At 35.2% G+C, this 16,157-nt stretch overlaps 1 long non-coding RNA gene across 4 annotated transcripts; it reads right to left on the bottom strand.

Annotated features, from left to right (window-relative positions):
- Positions 1-6,984: 6,984 nt before the first annotated feature.
- On the bottom strand, positions 6,985-14,035 carry LOC138703451 (uncharacterized). Of its 4 annotated transcripts, XR_011333169.1 has the most exons (6): positions 13,019-14,035; positions 9,252-9,358; positions 8,953-9,158; positions 8,789-8,871; positions 8,165-8,365; positions 6,985-7,495 (listed from the first exon to the last, which is right to left on the bottom strand). It is a non-coding gene; the product is annotated as an uncharacterized lncRNA (long non-coding RNA). The 4 variants fall into 4 exon arrangements; XR_011333167.1 differs by lacking the exon at positions 8,165-8,365 and having other exon boundaries at positions 6,991-7,495; positions 13,019-14,017; XR_011333168.1 differs by lacking the exons at positions 8,165-8,365; positions 8,789-8,871 and having other exon boundaries at positions 6,992-7,495; positions 13,019-13,203; positions 13,922-14,004.
- Between the last annotated feature and the right edge of the window lie 2,122 nt (positions 14,036-16,157).

The following is a 16,157-nucleotide window of genomic DNA, read 5'->3' as shown; positions in this document are numbered from 1 at the left end:
GCTCATACGGGATTCAGGTGTTGCATGAGTTAAGGCCCCCAGATTATCGCACTCGCTTACAGCAGAGTTTCTCAAAGTGTGTTCCCTGGAACCCCGAGGTTCCGTAAGCAACTCTTACGGTTGACGCTCACTGGCACGAACCGACCGGAACGGAAATCTACAGCAGTCCGTCTTCCGCGGAAGCTCTGACGCTCACTGCTAGGAATATTCCGGTACCAGTCGACAGGTAGTCTAGTTTAACCCGATTTGTCCCCGCGTTGCCATATGGCAACTTTGAATATAAGCACACATAACTGTTGTTTTTCAAATGATGAGTTGTTTGTTGGCGACTGTAATTGGTTCCTCTACTGTCCATTGTTGTGTTTTTCTTATGCCCAAACCTAATGTCAGTTGGTGTTATAACTTGGAAGTTATTACATTGTGAATAATTTGAAGCATAGAATTATGTCTGAATGTGCTAATCAGGAATACATGTCAAGGTAAATATACATTTTCATTACACTTATGATAACTGAATATATTTGTATATGTATATTGAAAATAGATAGTTATATGTCTCTTTTGTTCTAAAGACCTGATTTGTATGTTCTGTATATCAGATTATATTCAAGGTTATTTTTTTATGTTGCCATACGGCTACACCGGGTCATACTTTAGATTTCATTATGAACTATTTCTGTAATGACTACTACACTAATATTATTAGATTATAAGTTTTATTATGCTGCAAGAAGATTTTTAAAATTCGAAAACTATTACATTTTTTAGTTATTTTTTTTTTTATTCTTTGTTTATTGACTTTTTAGGCCTCTGTCACTAAAAGATGCCCTAGATTATTTGGAGGATATTTTATCAGATGATGATACACCCGAGACCGTCTACATACAACCGCCTTCGTTAGAGGATGGAGCTGTGAGTGGGGAAGATGATGCAGATGAGGAAGAAAGTGCTATACCAGATAATATATTTCCTGAGCAATTAAAAGCAAATTGTGAAATTGTTATGCCGGCGTATTGATTCAATTGAGGAAACTGCAGAAACTCCAGACGAGAATGAAGACAATGAAAATGAAATATAAGATATTATTTTGGCCGAAATTTTAGAAAACTCAAATTTAAATATAGAGACAGAACTCTTGGAAGTTCCTACTTCTGAATATGATTGATTACTTTGATCCTGAAGTAGGCCTACAGCAACTGCCATTTTCCTTCTTTTTTGACAATTTATTCACAAGTTTTCCTGTGCTGGCTTATTTGAAATCTCGCAGATACACAGCAACAGGTACTAAGAGAGAAAACAGTTATTCCCAAAAAGTTGCACACTTTCTCAAAAACCTGAGCTAAAGAAGAAACCTCGAGGCTACATCACGTGTGTCAAAATGAAAGATATTGACACACATGTAACAAAGTGGGTGGATAATACAATCGTGACTATTGCATCAACATCGTATGGAAAGAACACCGTTTCAAAGGTACAATGGTACTCCAAAGAGCAAAGAAAGAAACTCAGTATTACTCGACCAAATGTTGTAGGGAAGTACAACAAGTACATGTGCGGTGTCGATCGCATGGACCAAAATATAAACCTGTACTATGTAGGAAACCGTGGAAAGAAATGGTGGAGTTGCATTTTCACCTGGCTCATTGACGTTTGTGTGCAGAATGCATGGCAACTGCAAAGAGTAGCTGAACCTACAATGTCACAACTAGAATTTAGACGGCAAATTGCAATTTATTACGGCAATCACTACGGAGAAAAGCCAGCAGGACCAGGACAGATACCGGTACGCAAAAGGAAATTTTAAGGAACTGCCTATGAGACTTTGCGATATGATGGTCTAAATCACTGGCCAGCACCAACTGATAAGAAAAGACTATGTGCTGGTGAAACCTGCTCCACTATTGGTCGAACAGTGTGCACAAAATGTAACATAGGACTGTGCCTCAAATGCTTCAAAACTTATCACACCATTTGACATAGTTACGTTACAGATAATGTGCAAAGTGTACTTCTCATGGTTTAATTATGATATTATAATTTGTCAATACAAATTTCTGTCGTGTTAACTACACTCTGTAATGTAACATAAAATATATTAAATTTCCATAAACAATTCTTGGGATACGTACAAATTTAATAAATAGTGTAAAATGAATCATATTTATTTCAGTACTTTTTTCTTCCCCTATATAACCCAGTGTTGCCATATGGCAACAAGCTCTCCCTGCCAAACGACTCAACGTCAAGTTAAATGAAGACCATTTTTATATTTCTTATGTTACCCCAAGCTGATCTGTAACAAAAAAAGTTCCAATAAAAATAAAAATTATTCTGTGACATACCGGGTTAAACATGGAGTGGGATAGTACAGCAGAGTTTCTCAAAGTGTGTTCCCCGGAACCCCGAGGTTCCGCCAGTTCCTGATGTGAAATTATTTACTTTTTAATCTCTAAAATATGTTATAAAAATATTAAAAAGAATAAGAACATAACTATAACTGTTTATTCAGTCATTCTATTGGCAATTATCAGGACAACAATGGGTACTGTTTACGTCAATCCGATCACTAATGGACATTGTTGAAATAATAATAGGTGCGCTTAAAGTAACTTAAGTGTCTGAAGCAAACACATTTTCCAACAATAATGCACAGGTGTAAATCGTATTATGGAATTAATTGAACATTTTTGTGAAGGATATTTCGCAGAGTTGTTTTGATGTTCCTTCAAGAAAGCACAGGAACCTTCTTCTGGCGAGGAAAGACCATTATTTTGAAGTTCAAGGAGAGATATCTGTTAATTTTGTGTGTTTCAAAGTTTATTTAATAATATCAGAAAAAAGGTCAAATATTTTTAAAGAAAAATTGTGCTAGTTTTGTCATCCCTTCTCCAAAATTGTTTAAACAGAGGGCAAGATTGCCGATCATTGCGAGCTACGTCATCCTATTTTTAATACAGATTGATACCGATCCTAACTCTACTTTTTTAATACAGAGTGACACCGAATCATGAATCGGTGGCTTAAAACAGGATCATTAAAATAATCAACATCCAAGTGTGGCATTACAACTTCAACTATCCCTAAAAGTACTGTATGTGGGTCTAATGAAGGAGAAATGGAAACACCAGGTTTACAAAGTAGCTGCTCATCATCTGAAAATATGAAAGAGCCAACATCCAAAACACAACATAAGCCTGTAATTAAAAAACGTAATTTGAGAATTACTTAGCTTTGGGTTTCATGAATGCTGAAAATTGCCCTGAATGTGTAATACGTGGCAGAAGTTTACCTAATAGTTTGATGACACCTTCAAAATTACGTCGCCATTTTGAAAAAAACCATGCTCAGTTTCATGACAAGAATATTGATTTCTTTGATAGGAAATTCACAAAAGTTCTTACCTCAGACATTTTATGGTAGAACTGAAAAAGCAAAAGAGGCATCTTTTATTGTAAGCTATATAGTGGCTCAGGCAGGCAAGTCCCACACAGTAGCCGAAAAATTTATAAAACCATATGCGATTGACATGGTTAAGTGTATGATCAATGAGAAGGAGGCTAAACAGTTATCTTCCGTGTTGCTTTCAAATGACACAGTGGCTTGTCGCATTCAAAACATAGCAGCTTACATCAAAGAAGAATTAAACCGTCAGTTCAGATCATGTCAATTTGCACTACAGATAGACGAGTCAAGTGATGTAGCAGATCTCACAGTTGTACTACTGTTCGTCAGGGGCGTATTTTGCGGACTACCGGGGCTACCGGCGGTAGCCCAAGGAAATTACAAAAGAAAAAGTTTATAATATAACATAATGTAATAATTTTGTATCATTCGTTTTACCATAGTAATTAATATTAAAGTAATTGTTAGATTTACATGCGCTCTCTGCTCTCGAAAAGAAACAAGTTGTCAAGGCGGCATCGCTGGAGAAACCGCTTCCTACGTGAGGTAGCCTGTGACCGTTTCGCTCACGCTGTCCTTAGCACAACTGCCCGTCCCCCCCCCACTCCCTTCTGTTTCCATCGTGCACTGTAGGCGGGCGAGTTGCCGCTCTCGTGATCGGTTTCTTCGCAGGCGCGAAGCCGCAATACGCTTAGTACGCTACCAATTAAATGTGATTGTATTCTTGCAGTGCATTATTTTAAATCTGTGATTTGTTCAAGTGTCTAAGAGTTATATTAATTGTGAATTATTAAGTTTTTAATTTCCCAATTAAGTGATATTGTGAAAAATATGGCAGAACAAGTTTCTGGAGAGGTTTGTGTTGAAAATGACTGTGTAATAGAAGGTTTATTAAAAGTGCCTTTTAACCGTCGTACATACAACGAGAAAGTTGAAATTGTGAAAATGGAAAGACCAACTCCTGAGTTAAATTTGTCCATGGACGTAAAAGAAAAACAGCGTGAGTACACACGCCATTTCACTTCAACATCATATGGTAAGTGGAATTGGTTGTGTGGTAGTTGTAAACTGTCTAAACTATTTTGCTGGCCATGATTGTTATTTAGCCGCGAAACTAATGTGTGGTCAAAAGAGGGGTTTTCTAATATGAACTCCCTTCGAACGGCAGTCCTAGAATACGACAAATCAAAAGCTCATATTTGTAGTAGCATGAACTTTGCAAACTTTGGGAAGACAAGAATTGATTTACAGCTAGATAAGCAAAAAGCTCTACACATCAACCAACACAATGCTCTTGTGAAAAAAAAATCGGGAGATTTTACTGCGTCTTATTAACGCAGTCTGCTTTCTAGGAAAACAAGAATTGGCTTTTCAGGGTCATAACGAGAGTGTGGAATCAGACAATATAGGAAGTTATATTGAATATTTAAGTTCCTTAAGTGAATTTGACCATTTACTGGCCAATCATCTTGAGAGTTCAACAGTATTTCGTGGTAATTCTACCGCAATTCAGAATGACTTAATATTTGCTATAAGTGGGGTTATGATAAAGAACATAAAACCTTTTGTGGCCATTGTTGTTGATGAAACAAGTGACTGCTCTAATCAGAGTCAATTGTCCACTGTTTTAAGATACGTCGACAGTACTGCCAATGTTCAAGAACATTTTATAGGATTCACAAATGTCAGTTCGGGCAAAACTGCTGCTGCTTTGTTTCAGCATGTGGAAGGTGTTATAGCAGAATACAATGTCGGCAATAAGTTAATTGCACAGACATACGATGGTGCTTCAGTTATGGCGAGAAATATTAATGGCTTAAAAACAAAAGTTCAAGAAAAGTATCCTCAAGCACTATTTGTCCATTGTTACAGCCATGTTCTCAATTTAGTTTTGCAACAAACTACTTTATCCATTCCAGAATGCCGCATTTTTTTCAAAACACTGTCGGGTTTAGCTGCATTTTTCTCATCATCTCCTAAAAGATCAGAAAAACTCAAGGAATTTATGAAAAAGAAACTCCCAAAAGTAGCACCAACTAGATGGAATTTTACATCTTCGCTTGTAAATACAGTAAACGAATACAGAGAACAACTGACTGCTTTCTTTGAAAATATCATTTGTAATGACTCTGAAGAAAACTGGGTTGATGATGTAATTGTGCAGGCTCAGGGATATTTGTATTTTTTCACACAGTTTCAGAATATATTTCTTCTTGAAGTCTATGCTAGAGTGTTCGCACATACAGATGTGCTCTACAATATTCTTCAGACAAAAAGTCAAGACATAGCATACTACTTGCAAGAGGTATCAAAGTTAAATAAATACTATATCCGAGTTCAGACGTAGTGGGTTTCCGTCCATATGGAGTAATATGGAAAATGAAAATTCTTCAGACATTACAATGGAACACCATTAAAGCGAAGAAAAGGAGATGATGAATTGAAATACAGGCAGCTGTACTACAGCATACTAGATCGTATGCACATGGAAATTACTGACAGATTTTCTGATTATGGAAAGCTTCAGTTCACACATCTTCTAGATTCTCAAAAATGTTCTGCTTATAGAGAAAACTTCCCGAATGAGGCACTAAACAAATTATTTCAGTCCTATAACAGTCACTTTGATCAAGTACGTTTGAAAAATGAATTAAGTGTAATATATTCAGCAGAAGTCTTTGATTTTTCGAACAAACCTATCCATGAAATATTATCTGCCATATATGAAAACCAGCTGAACCAAGTTATTCCTGAAGTCCTTAAATTGGCAACATTAATTGTGACAATACCAGCTACGTCAGCATCGGTAGAAAGAACATTTTCTGCGTTGAAGAGAATAAAATCCTACTGTAGATCAACTCATACATAAGAACGTTTATCCGGCTTGGCACTGATGTCAATTGAAAAGTCATTTCTACAGAAACTTCGCAAGCGGCACAACTGTAATTTCAATGACGAAGTCATCAAAGTATTTTCGTCCCAATCAAGACGTCTGGAATTCACATATAAATAGGTAAGGAATTTTATTATAGGGTTTTAAAAATATATTTTGTGTAATAATAGGGTCAGTGGTATTACTCGGCACAACATATAGTGACGTACTAAAAAATCCAAGATGGCCGTACTTCAGTCTCACCAACTTTGAACGTGAAGCACTAATATTAATTCTTTTCAATAAATTGAACAAATTGTCAGTGGAGAGAATTAAAAATTGTGGATCAGAATAAAACAAACTCTGAAAAAAAGTAAAACAATTTATGCTACGAAAGATGGTATTATGTGCCGTAAATAAAATTTGAAGAACAATTTAAATGGCCATGTCTTAAAAAAAAGTATTCTTAAAAACTACATTACATTCATCACTATTATTTTCCATTTTTTTTTTTTTTTTTGCTGCACATGTTCCTCTTTAATAGATATAGATACGTATGTATAAATATAATTAAAAAGTACAATGAGAAAAGTGAAATTTTATTTTTAACTAACCAAGTAATGAAAATTTAACTATCATACTTACTTTTCACGACCAATCTCTATACAAAAAGAATTAAACTTTAATTTTGTATAATAAGGATTTGTTTCAACCAAATGAAAGGACAACTTAAGTATTTTTATTATTTCAGGATTAATGGAGAAGAGTGACGTAATTTTATATATATATTATATTGTTGTATAACATTATGGAATGCTGACAAGTTGATGTATTGAATTAGCATTACACAATTCTAATATCCCGACTTTTGCCTCAGGACTAAGGGAATACTTCGACAAAGGACAGATTGCAAATAACTTTATTTTATTTCTTCATTATACAAATTTAACATAAATCACAGTTAGGCAACAACAAAAATACACAATGAACAATCAACTGTATTATTTTCTGTGTAACAGCACACTTGCTTTATTTTTCTGAAAAATACAAAGTGATATAAAAAGAAAATAACTATGGTTTTGGATAGACATATTATGTTTGCTCCAGCATTTGCATCAGCCATAATTCTTAAATTAGTCATTATATTACCAAATTTCCAGACGTCCTCTTCCTTAACCAACCTCTTGATAATGTTTGGTGGCATCATGGGATCCTTTGAGACTAAAAGAAAGACAGAATTTGATTTAACACAGAAATTGTCAATGTTAAAGGGGGATCTGTGCATATTTAATGTAAGAAAGTAATTACACATAGCTCCATTTAACAATAAATAAATTAATTTTTAGTAGAATTATAGTGGACATTATGGTGACAACACTGGACTGGACAATTAATCATGTAAATATCAGTAGAAAAAGGGGGGGGGGGAATTAAAACTAAAATAAAAAATATATTATGTTGTACACAGAGTAAAAATTAATACTGCATAAATAACATTGTACCGGTATCTAAAATGTGACATCAGGCTTTGAAACAGAAATGTTGAAAATAAGCCAAACTTTCAGTGCAATCTAGCTCAAGGATCTGGCAAGTTTTGTAGCAAAATACCACCCTCACAGAATTCTTTGCTTTTGAAGGTACACAAATCTAACTATATCATATTTCGTGAAAAAAATAGTGGTTCCTCGTTGCCAAACTTTCAGAACAGCCCCGAGGTTCACTCAGCCTCCTATAAAATTGAGTACCGGGTCTTTCCCGGGGGGTAAAAGGCGGTCAGAGCGTGGTGCCGACCACACCTCCTCATTCTAGTGCCGAGGTCATGGAAAGCATGGGGCTCTACCTCCATGCCCCCCCAAGTGCCTTCATAGCATGTTACGGGGATACCTTTACCTTTTACTGATATAAGACATCATATTATCAGACACTTTCACTTTCCTCTGAATTAATGGTGGCTTCTGATATGCCTGTCTAGCTGGAAGTCATTGTGCAAAATGTTAACCCTCATGGCATGGATGTCGGAGAGGTTGGTGTATCTGAGAGACCAACGAAATAAGCCTCACTGACTTCTTGGAACACCACGATAGCTAATCCCTGAAAGGGAAACTCTATCGTTAAGTCCTAAGCAACAAAAAAAACACAACTTGAATTTATCAATGATGAGATCGTCTAGCAGCCTTGTATTTGAATGTACAGCAATCTATCTGTAGGCATGTCATATTTTGTTAAAAAAATAGTGGGTTTTGATATAAGGTGTCTGATCATCAGAGATATTTTCACTTTTCTTAAATTAGTGGTGGCCTCTGATGCACCTGTCCTGCTGTATGTCGTGCAAAATGGTAACCCTCATGGCCTGGATGGTGGAGAGGTTGGTGTATCGAAAACCAGCCTCCTATGACACACCTTGGGCAATGATTGTGTTGATAAATTGGTCTACACAACTCGCTTCATATGGCTGAATGACAAACAGTCAATTAACCATCATTGGGGGGGGAGGATTACTTACGAATTACTTACATTTAGAGAATCACCTTTCCAAGTGTCGTTTATTCCCATTTGCATTGTCTGGCAATGGTAACCCCATTCTGTCTCAGTCATGTCTACAAAATTCACATTTAAACATAAATAATGCAATTTAACATCACAGTTCATTACTCAGATTCTACAGCAATTATATTTACCATTAACTGATCTCGTCTCCTTTTGTTGTGGGTTTGTATTCTGCAATTTTATTGTGGTAGAAAGCATTATCCATAACAATAATCGAAGGACCTAAATTTCTCAACCCAACAATAAGCTATCTTTCCACCCACTTCTGGAATGTATTCATGGCACCATAGTAATCTTGGCCAGTCTTCAAATTGGATGCAAAAAGTTAAATCTGCATCTATAAAAGAGACAAGATATTTAGATTCTAGATAGAACACATAATAAAAGTTACTACACTACATATAGTTTAATAGTATTGTAGTTATATTACCAGGTTCCAGCTTGTACAATGACCAGTCTTCCTTCCACAGCAGGTCAATGCATAACTCCTTGAACCTTCACCAACGATATTGGTTTGCTCCATGAATGTGTTGCAGTCTATGAAATATACATGGAATTAATAATGTTACAACATTTATTCCCTTTACTATCTTAAAATATTGTAATAAAGCCTGCCATTCATAAAAATCCACGTTTCATCCAGAAAAACAACAGACTTTGGACCCTCACTTTTCATATTTCTCACATATTCTCTTAAAATTAATATTTTTACTTTCTCTTACTAATGTGAGATTGCCCTCTTTTTTCAATTTAAATCACATTTCCTTCAAAATTGTCCTTAATGACGAACGTGATCCTTCAAATGAAGAATGTATCATAGTTTCCTGTTACATGGCCCAGTACCAGCATGGCTGTTACTCTTTATCCTGAACAGGAATGAAAATAGTACCGGTAGTGGTAAATAAGAAGTCATTATAAGAGTAAAATCTACAGTCTTTTAACTTATTAAAATTTAAAAAAAAAATGTTACAGCCATAATTTTCTTCATCTCGATTCGATCTATCATATACAAATCTTGCAATGACTTCCTTGGAAAAATTATCTGATGCCAGTTATAGATTGTGGATATTTCTTGTTTTTCCCTGGCGTGACAGCATATGCCTCTTTTCAGGTTTGGTAATAATTATTTCTACTGCATTCTATGAATGCTGTGATAAAAGTATGGAGATTATATATTTTATTTACAGTATTTACTTACAAATGGCTTTTAAGGAACCCAGAGGTTTTTGCTGTCCTCACATAAGCCCACCATTCGTCCCTATCCTGAACAATATTAATCCAGTCCCTAGCATCATATTTCTACCTCCCTCAAAATATTATCCTCCCATCTACGTCTCGGCCTCTCCAAAGGTCTTCAAACTAACCAAAGGTCTTCAAACTAACTCTATATGCATTTATGGACTCACTCATTCGTGCTACATACCCTGCCCACATCAAACGTCTGGATTTAATAATGTTAGGTGAAGAATATAATGCTTGCAGTTGTGCGTTGTGTAACTTTCTCCATTTTCCTGTAACTTCATCCCTCTTAGTCCCAAATATTTTCCTAAGAATCTTACACTCTAACACCCTTAACCTCTGTTCCCCTCTCAAAGTGAGAGTCCAATTTAATGCTTCTTATACATACATGCCTGTGGTGTAACAATATCTGGAACAGGTAAACATATAATATGCTCCTTTTTAATTATTCCTGTAGCCTTAAAGATTATGGTAATACACTGAAGTACTTGGGACAATAATAAAAATATTCTTCTGCGTTATTGAATACGTATTTTTTTTTTTTACTTAATTTCTAACAAGAATATTTTTATACATACGAAAGGTTATCAGTGATGGGACTTTACTTTATTTGGGACTTGTATTTCTAAGTAAGCTTAAAATTTTTCAAAATTCAGTTGCATGTAAACTCAACCACATGCATTAGTTTATAATGAAGTTGCATTAGATTAGGTTACAGAAAAGTCTTCGTATGTTAAATTATGTGTAAATATTTTTTAACACACTATCATGGATGCATCCTTATGGAATAAGATCTGTATACTTGACTCGGAAACATGACGGCCTCTCTTCTTGGAATTGGTAATCCCTCATAAACCCCCATCCTCTACTCAACCCCTAGCCGCGTGGCAGAAAGACAATAGATCCCAGCATTGCCAAATTTAGCAGTCATTGCCTCTACCTAATGGCTTTCACCCGTTCTCAGTGTCTTTTTAGACATTTGTCGACGTGTTGTTTTATTCCGTTGTGCGCTTCAATATGTTTAATTTATTCCGGCCATGATTAATAAGTGTTGGAGCAGATGATCCGCAGTCAGGCCTCCTGATTCACTTGAAGATCACGACAAGAACAAATAACACCGTCGAAGAAAACAGAATATCTTAATTGCAGAGGAGCGTAGCTAAGAAAACAAAGTGTTAAAATTGTGTCTAACGTTAGAAATTCTATCCATAGAGTAATTGAAAGTTGAGGCAGTTTGATAAGTACAAATCTTAATCACTTAACATCGGACGCAACCGGCGGAGCTGGTAAAAAAAATATATATGGGGCATATAAATTAAGAATTACGGTTTATCAACTAAAGAAAAAATAAAATAAAACAGAATTCGGTAAGATAGACGATTTTATGCGTGATTTACTTCGTCGAACAGTATGTGAACAGTACGCGAAAGAGATATCGCCAACAGCAAATAAACTTGAGGAAATATTCTGGCCTGATTTGTACATTATGTTTAAGAATGCAGAAAAAATTTCATTCCATTCTATCCAGCACTTTCGGAATTACCAGGAAAAGGGTTTTTAAGGAATATAGTTTGCGAAGAAGAGGAAAAAGCTCATGCCGTTTTCCACTTAATAGCTATTATAGCCAATGCCGCACTTTACATTAAAAATCATAACTTCAGAACTAATACAGAGCCACTGGCGTAGCTCAGTTGGCTGAGTTGACTGCCGATTCGAAGTTGCACTCGGGCGTGGGTTCAGTTCCCGCTTTGGCTGATTTATTTGATTGGGGTTTTTCCGAGGTTTTTCTCAACAGTAAGGCGAATGTCAGGTAATCTATGGCTTCATCTCGCCAAATACCATTTTGCCATCACCAATCCCATCGACACTAAATAACCTAGCAATTGATACAGTGTCGTTAAATAACTAAAAAAAAAATAATACAAGTTGTTTTACCTGAATGAACTTGGTGTAGAAATTTAAATTTTATATTAACCCTATATTTTACATAACAGAATTTTAAGGTATAAGAAGTGTATATGCCCCCTTAATTAAATCATATTTCGTATCTCATAACGTTCCTTAGGCCTACAGAAAATTTGCATCGAATCAGCAACTAAACTGGCAGAGAAACAAATATATTCTTCCGTGCTTTAATATGATTTTCGTGTTATGAAAAAATGATGTAAAAGGAATACATTTATCCATGGCTGGTATCTAAACTGATCTTTATTTCACCGTCCTTAGCAACCAACATAATGACATTATTCACAGCACTGCTTAAAAGTTTTCTACTTACAGCACTTAAATCACTCTCTACATGACAACCAACATATTAGCATTAATTAAAAAGTATATATACGAACGTCTTCGCCAACAACACATTACAAAGAAAAGACCTACAATTTAAAATCAAATTTACATACCAGTAATGAATAAAATATTGTATAGCACACTAGAGTAAACATCCAAGGCGAAGCGGATAAAATCTAATTTTACTCTCTTATAAAATTATTGCTATTCAATGATCACAGTTTCCGAAAATTTTACCAGCGCAACATCCTTAATTAAGTATAAAATTCTGGAACTTCAATAACATGAGAATTTAACACTTATTATATAATTCTGCATTTCTTTGTTTATTTAGGCAAAACATGTTAGTGAAAATATAAATATAAAGTGTTTTTAAAATAAGTTTGCTCATTTTTATACCAATTTTGCTTTAGTAATTATAAATTAAGATATATTTACAAAGATAGGCCTAATAGTCTCGCTGAAATTCGCGGTTTCACGGAACACAATTTGAAAAACGTTCGCAAATCACAATGACTTCAAGAACTGGCAACTCGGCTAAGGGTTTATCCCTTGCGCGTGCCTGCAGTTAACTGGTGAAGGGTATGAGGGAAGGTCGTCATGTTTTCGTGCGAAGTTTACTGATCCTGTAAAATATTATCTATAAAAACAGGTAGGCCTACTTACAAGAGATTTGCAATTCTTGCCATTAGAACCGCTTTGGTTTGACAGATATCTTCCTATTCTGCTTCAGCCTTTATCTGTACATATTAACCACTGCTTATTGTAAGCTGCTCTGTAACGAAAGTATTTTCTTTCTTGATGTAGGCCTATAAGTTCTTCAGACTCTTTCCTTCTGGACATGTTATAACCTTAAAATAAAGTGATTATTGCATTTTAAAATATGAACTACAATTAACCTAACTTCAACGTTGATTTTATTCACTTTCATTAGACTGAATATTTGTAAGGTTATGTAAAATTATATTACGGGTATTATCCAGAGAAGCTACATCAAAGAAGGCATGTTTCACTGGCTTATGAGAGATGTATATAGTGATAAACACGTGGTTTATTAGTTTGCTTGACGGGATAATAAAAGCCTAAACTAACCTAACCTAACCTAAGTGCGTCGGTGTCTATTCCAAAATCGGCGGAATCCGCTCAACGCTCGTTTAACCGTTTTAAATTGTGAATCGAATCCACAATTGTCACACACTATATGGAGAGTACAAACAACACCAAACCTGTTTTCATCATCATGAATTTTGAGTGATTTGGAGCCACAAGTTGAGCAACAACAGGCATTGTTTATGGCAGAGGAAAGAATGGACAAATCAATTATTCTAAACCCTGTATTCAATTTACTTTCATCAACATTATTTTGCAATTCAATTCCTTCTCCAATCTTTATGCTAGACCTGCTCTGTTGTCCTTCTACATTGAGAGTTGGTCAGCCCTAACCTTTTCTTGAACACACACACGTTTCTTTTTTGTATTATTTATAATACTTCTTTTCACTTTTCTAAACACACTGCTACTGAAACGAGGCATACTGTATAAATAACACTCGTGGAAGACAAAACTTACAAAACCAACTTCACAATAAACACGTGTTTACTACCTCCAAACCCAAACCAAGAAATCAAAGCAAGCATGCTCTTCCCGCCTAAAATACACGTGGTACTCCTGCTCACAGCCATCTACACTCAAACATTTAGCCTTTCCAAGCGTTTGCATGTACAAAAAGAGAGAAAATGAAGGATGACTGGAGTATTTGGTAAAAAAGTGGGCGTGGCACAGAGCGGCCATGGCTCTTTAAATTTTTAAAGCCCATTTATAACTGGAATTCGGCCGTAAAATTTTGTGGACACATTCTCAAGACTATAAAGTTTATTTTAAACCACTTTTTAAAAAATGTGATTTTTGGTCATATCCGCCCTACATCCCCCCTTAATGTGCTTGTTTATTCTTTTTGCGCTTGTTAATGTGGTTCTAATATGTTTTCAATTTAAAGATTCCAAAAGTGTACTCTTTGCACAGTGGATTACTGTAAGGAAAAGATTTTATTAGGTCAGATGAGGATGTCGTATTTTGCGACTGTTGGAGTAAAGAGTTAAGCAATGCTGTTCTGTTTCCGAATATTTTATATGACAATTGTTCTTTGTAAAAAATTACGAAACTTGTTTAAAATAATTATTAAATTACGATGTCCGTTTTTAAATCGTATCTAGGTAACCGTAAGGTCTATTATAATTTCAGATGAAATGTACTAAAAAATTTCAAGTTGACCAGCATGTCGCATCTGTTTCACATACTGCAAGAATGCAACAAAAGAAAGAATCTTCAAAGAATTTCATAGATCCCCCAGTTATGCCCGTGGGAAAGTGGATGTAGCGGCGAAAACAAATTGGACAGGGTCATAAAAATGCTAACCCTGACTACGGATTCTTTTGTTCAGTGAAGAAGGTTATTTGTGGCGAAAACTTGAATGAATAATTTGACCTGATACTGTCACAAATATGTTCATTCAAGTTTAAACCCGTAACTTCTTGCAATATAGAGAGGTCATTTTCTGCCTACAAAAACATATTGACTGACAAGTGCAGGAACCTCACAGAAACCAATTCAAAAATGTTGTGCAAAAAAAGTGAAGTGAAATAAGACATTTAAAACAAAAATAAAAGTGCATATTTTAATGTATTTTTCGCTTGATCATGCATATTTCATTGTTTGATAGTGCATGAATGCATGCATATTTTGGGATTTTATAGTGCATGAAATTCTCGTCTCTAATAATAATAATAATAATAATAATAATAATAATAATAATAATAATAATAATAATAATAATAATCACTCACCAAAATTTATACAACTGGAGCACTTGAGCACTTTTGTTGACCAGGTTAATATGCGCGATAGATAAAACCCATTCGCCGATTCTTCTGACTTGAAAATAAATTCATCATTTTTTTGTTGAAGTTGTCTATTTTGCAAACAAAACTCCTCAGATTCATCGTGCCCTCTTAGTGCTAAATCTAGCGCCGCACAAAATCGTATGCAATTTATTATTAAATTTAACACATATCTGTTTTTATCAACTTGCTCATTGTGTTTTGCAATCGCGAGTCTGTAGTGTGAATTTAATTGATTTTCAGTGTTCGCTTTACCCAGCATAGACAAACTGAAGACGTTATTCATATTAACCTTTGAATTAAGATGTGTTTTAATTTTACCCCATAAATGTACTAAATCTGTCACACCCACTTTTGACCAGCTAAGTTCACCTCCGAACAGAACACACGGGAAACAGAAGAACGCATTTTTCACATCACATCCACACAACCAGTTGTTTTTTAAATAAATATCTGGGTTGAATTTGCGAGATCTGTTAACTTTAGCACTTTGCTGCTTTGATGAATATTTAAGTGCGGTGTAGGTCTGCCTAATTCTTTAACACGAAGTTTGTTTTCATATTTTAATGTTAAAAACGGAGATTTCAATAAAGCGCCAACCGAATTCATTTTTTCACAGTACACAACACAACACGACCACTATTACGATGACAACCTCACGACTTAACACGTTCACACTACAATTGGTACTGTTGTAGAAATAATAAAGTGAAAACTTTCTCAAGCCAACCGGGAGAGATTTTATTATCTTATTGTTGCAGTCTTCGCTCTAGAAACTAGTTCCGACAAAGCGGAAGGACGACAGAGCGAGAGGCAGTAAGGGATCGGCGTAGTAAATGGGGATGTATACAGTTTTACAAGCATTGCAAAAGCCAGCGGCAATTTGTGCCTGGCACATTTTAGATCAT

Source organism: Periplaneta americana, chromosome 7 (assembly GCF_040183065.1).
Source record: "Periplaneta americana isolate PAMFEO1 chromosome 7, P.americana_PAMFEO1_priV1, whole genome shotgun sequence".
Taxonomy (NCBI): domain Eukaryota; kingdom Metazoa; phylum Arthropoda; class Insecta; order Blattodea; family Blattidae; genus Periplaneta; species Periplaneta americana.
Note: the sequence above shows the minus strand (reverse complement) of the source record. Positions and strands in the feature narration are given on the sequence as shown.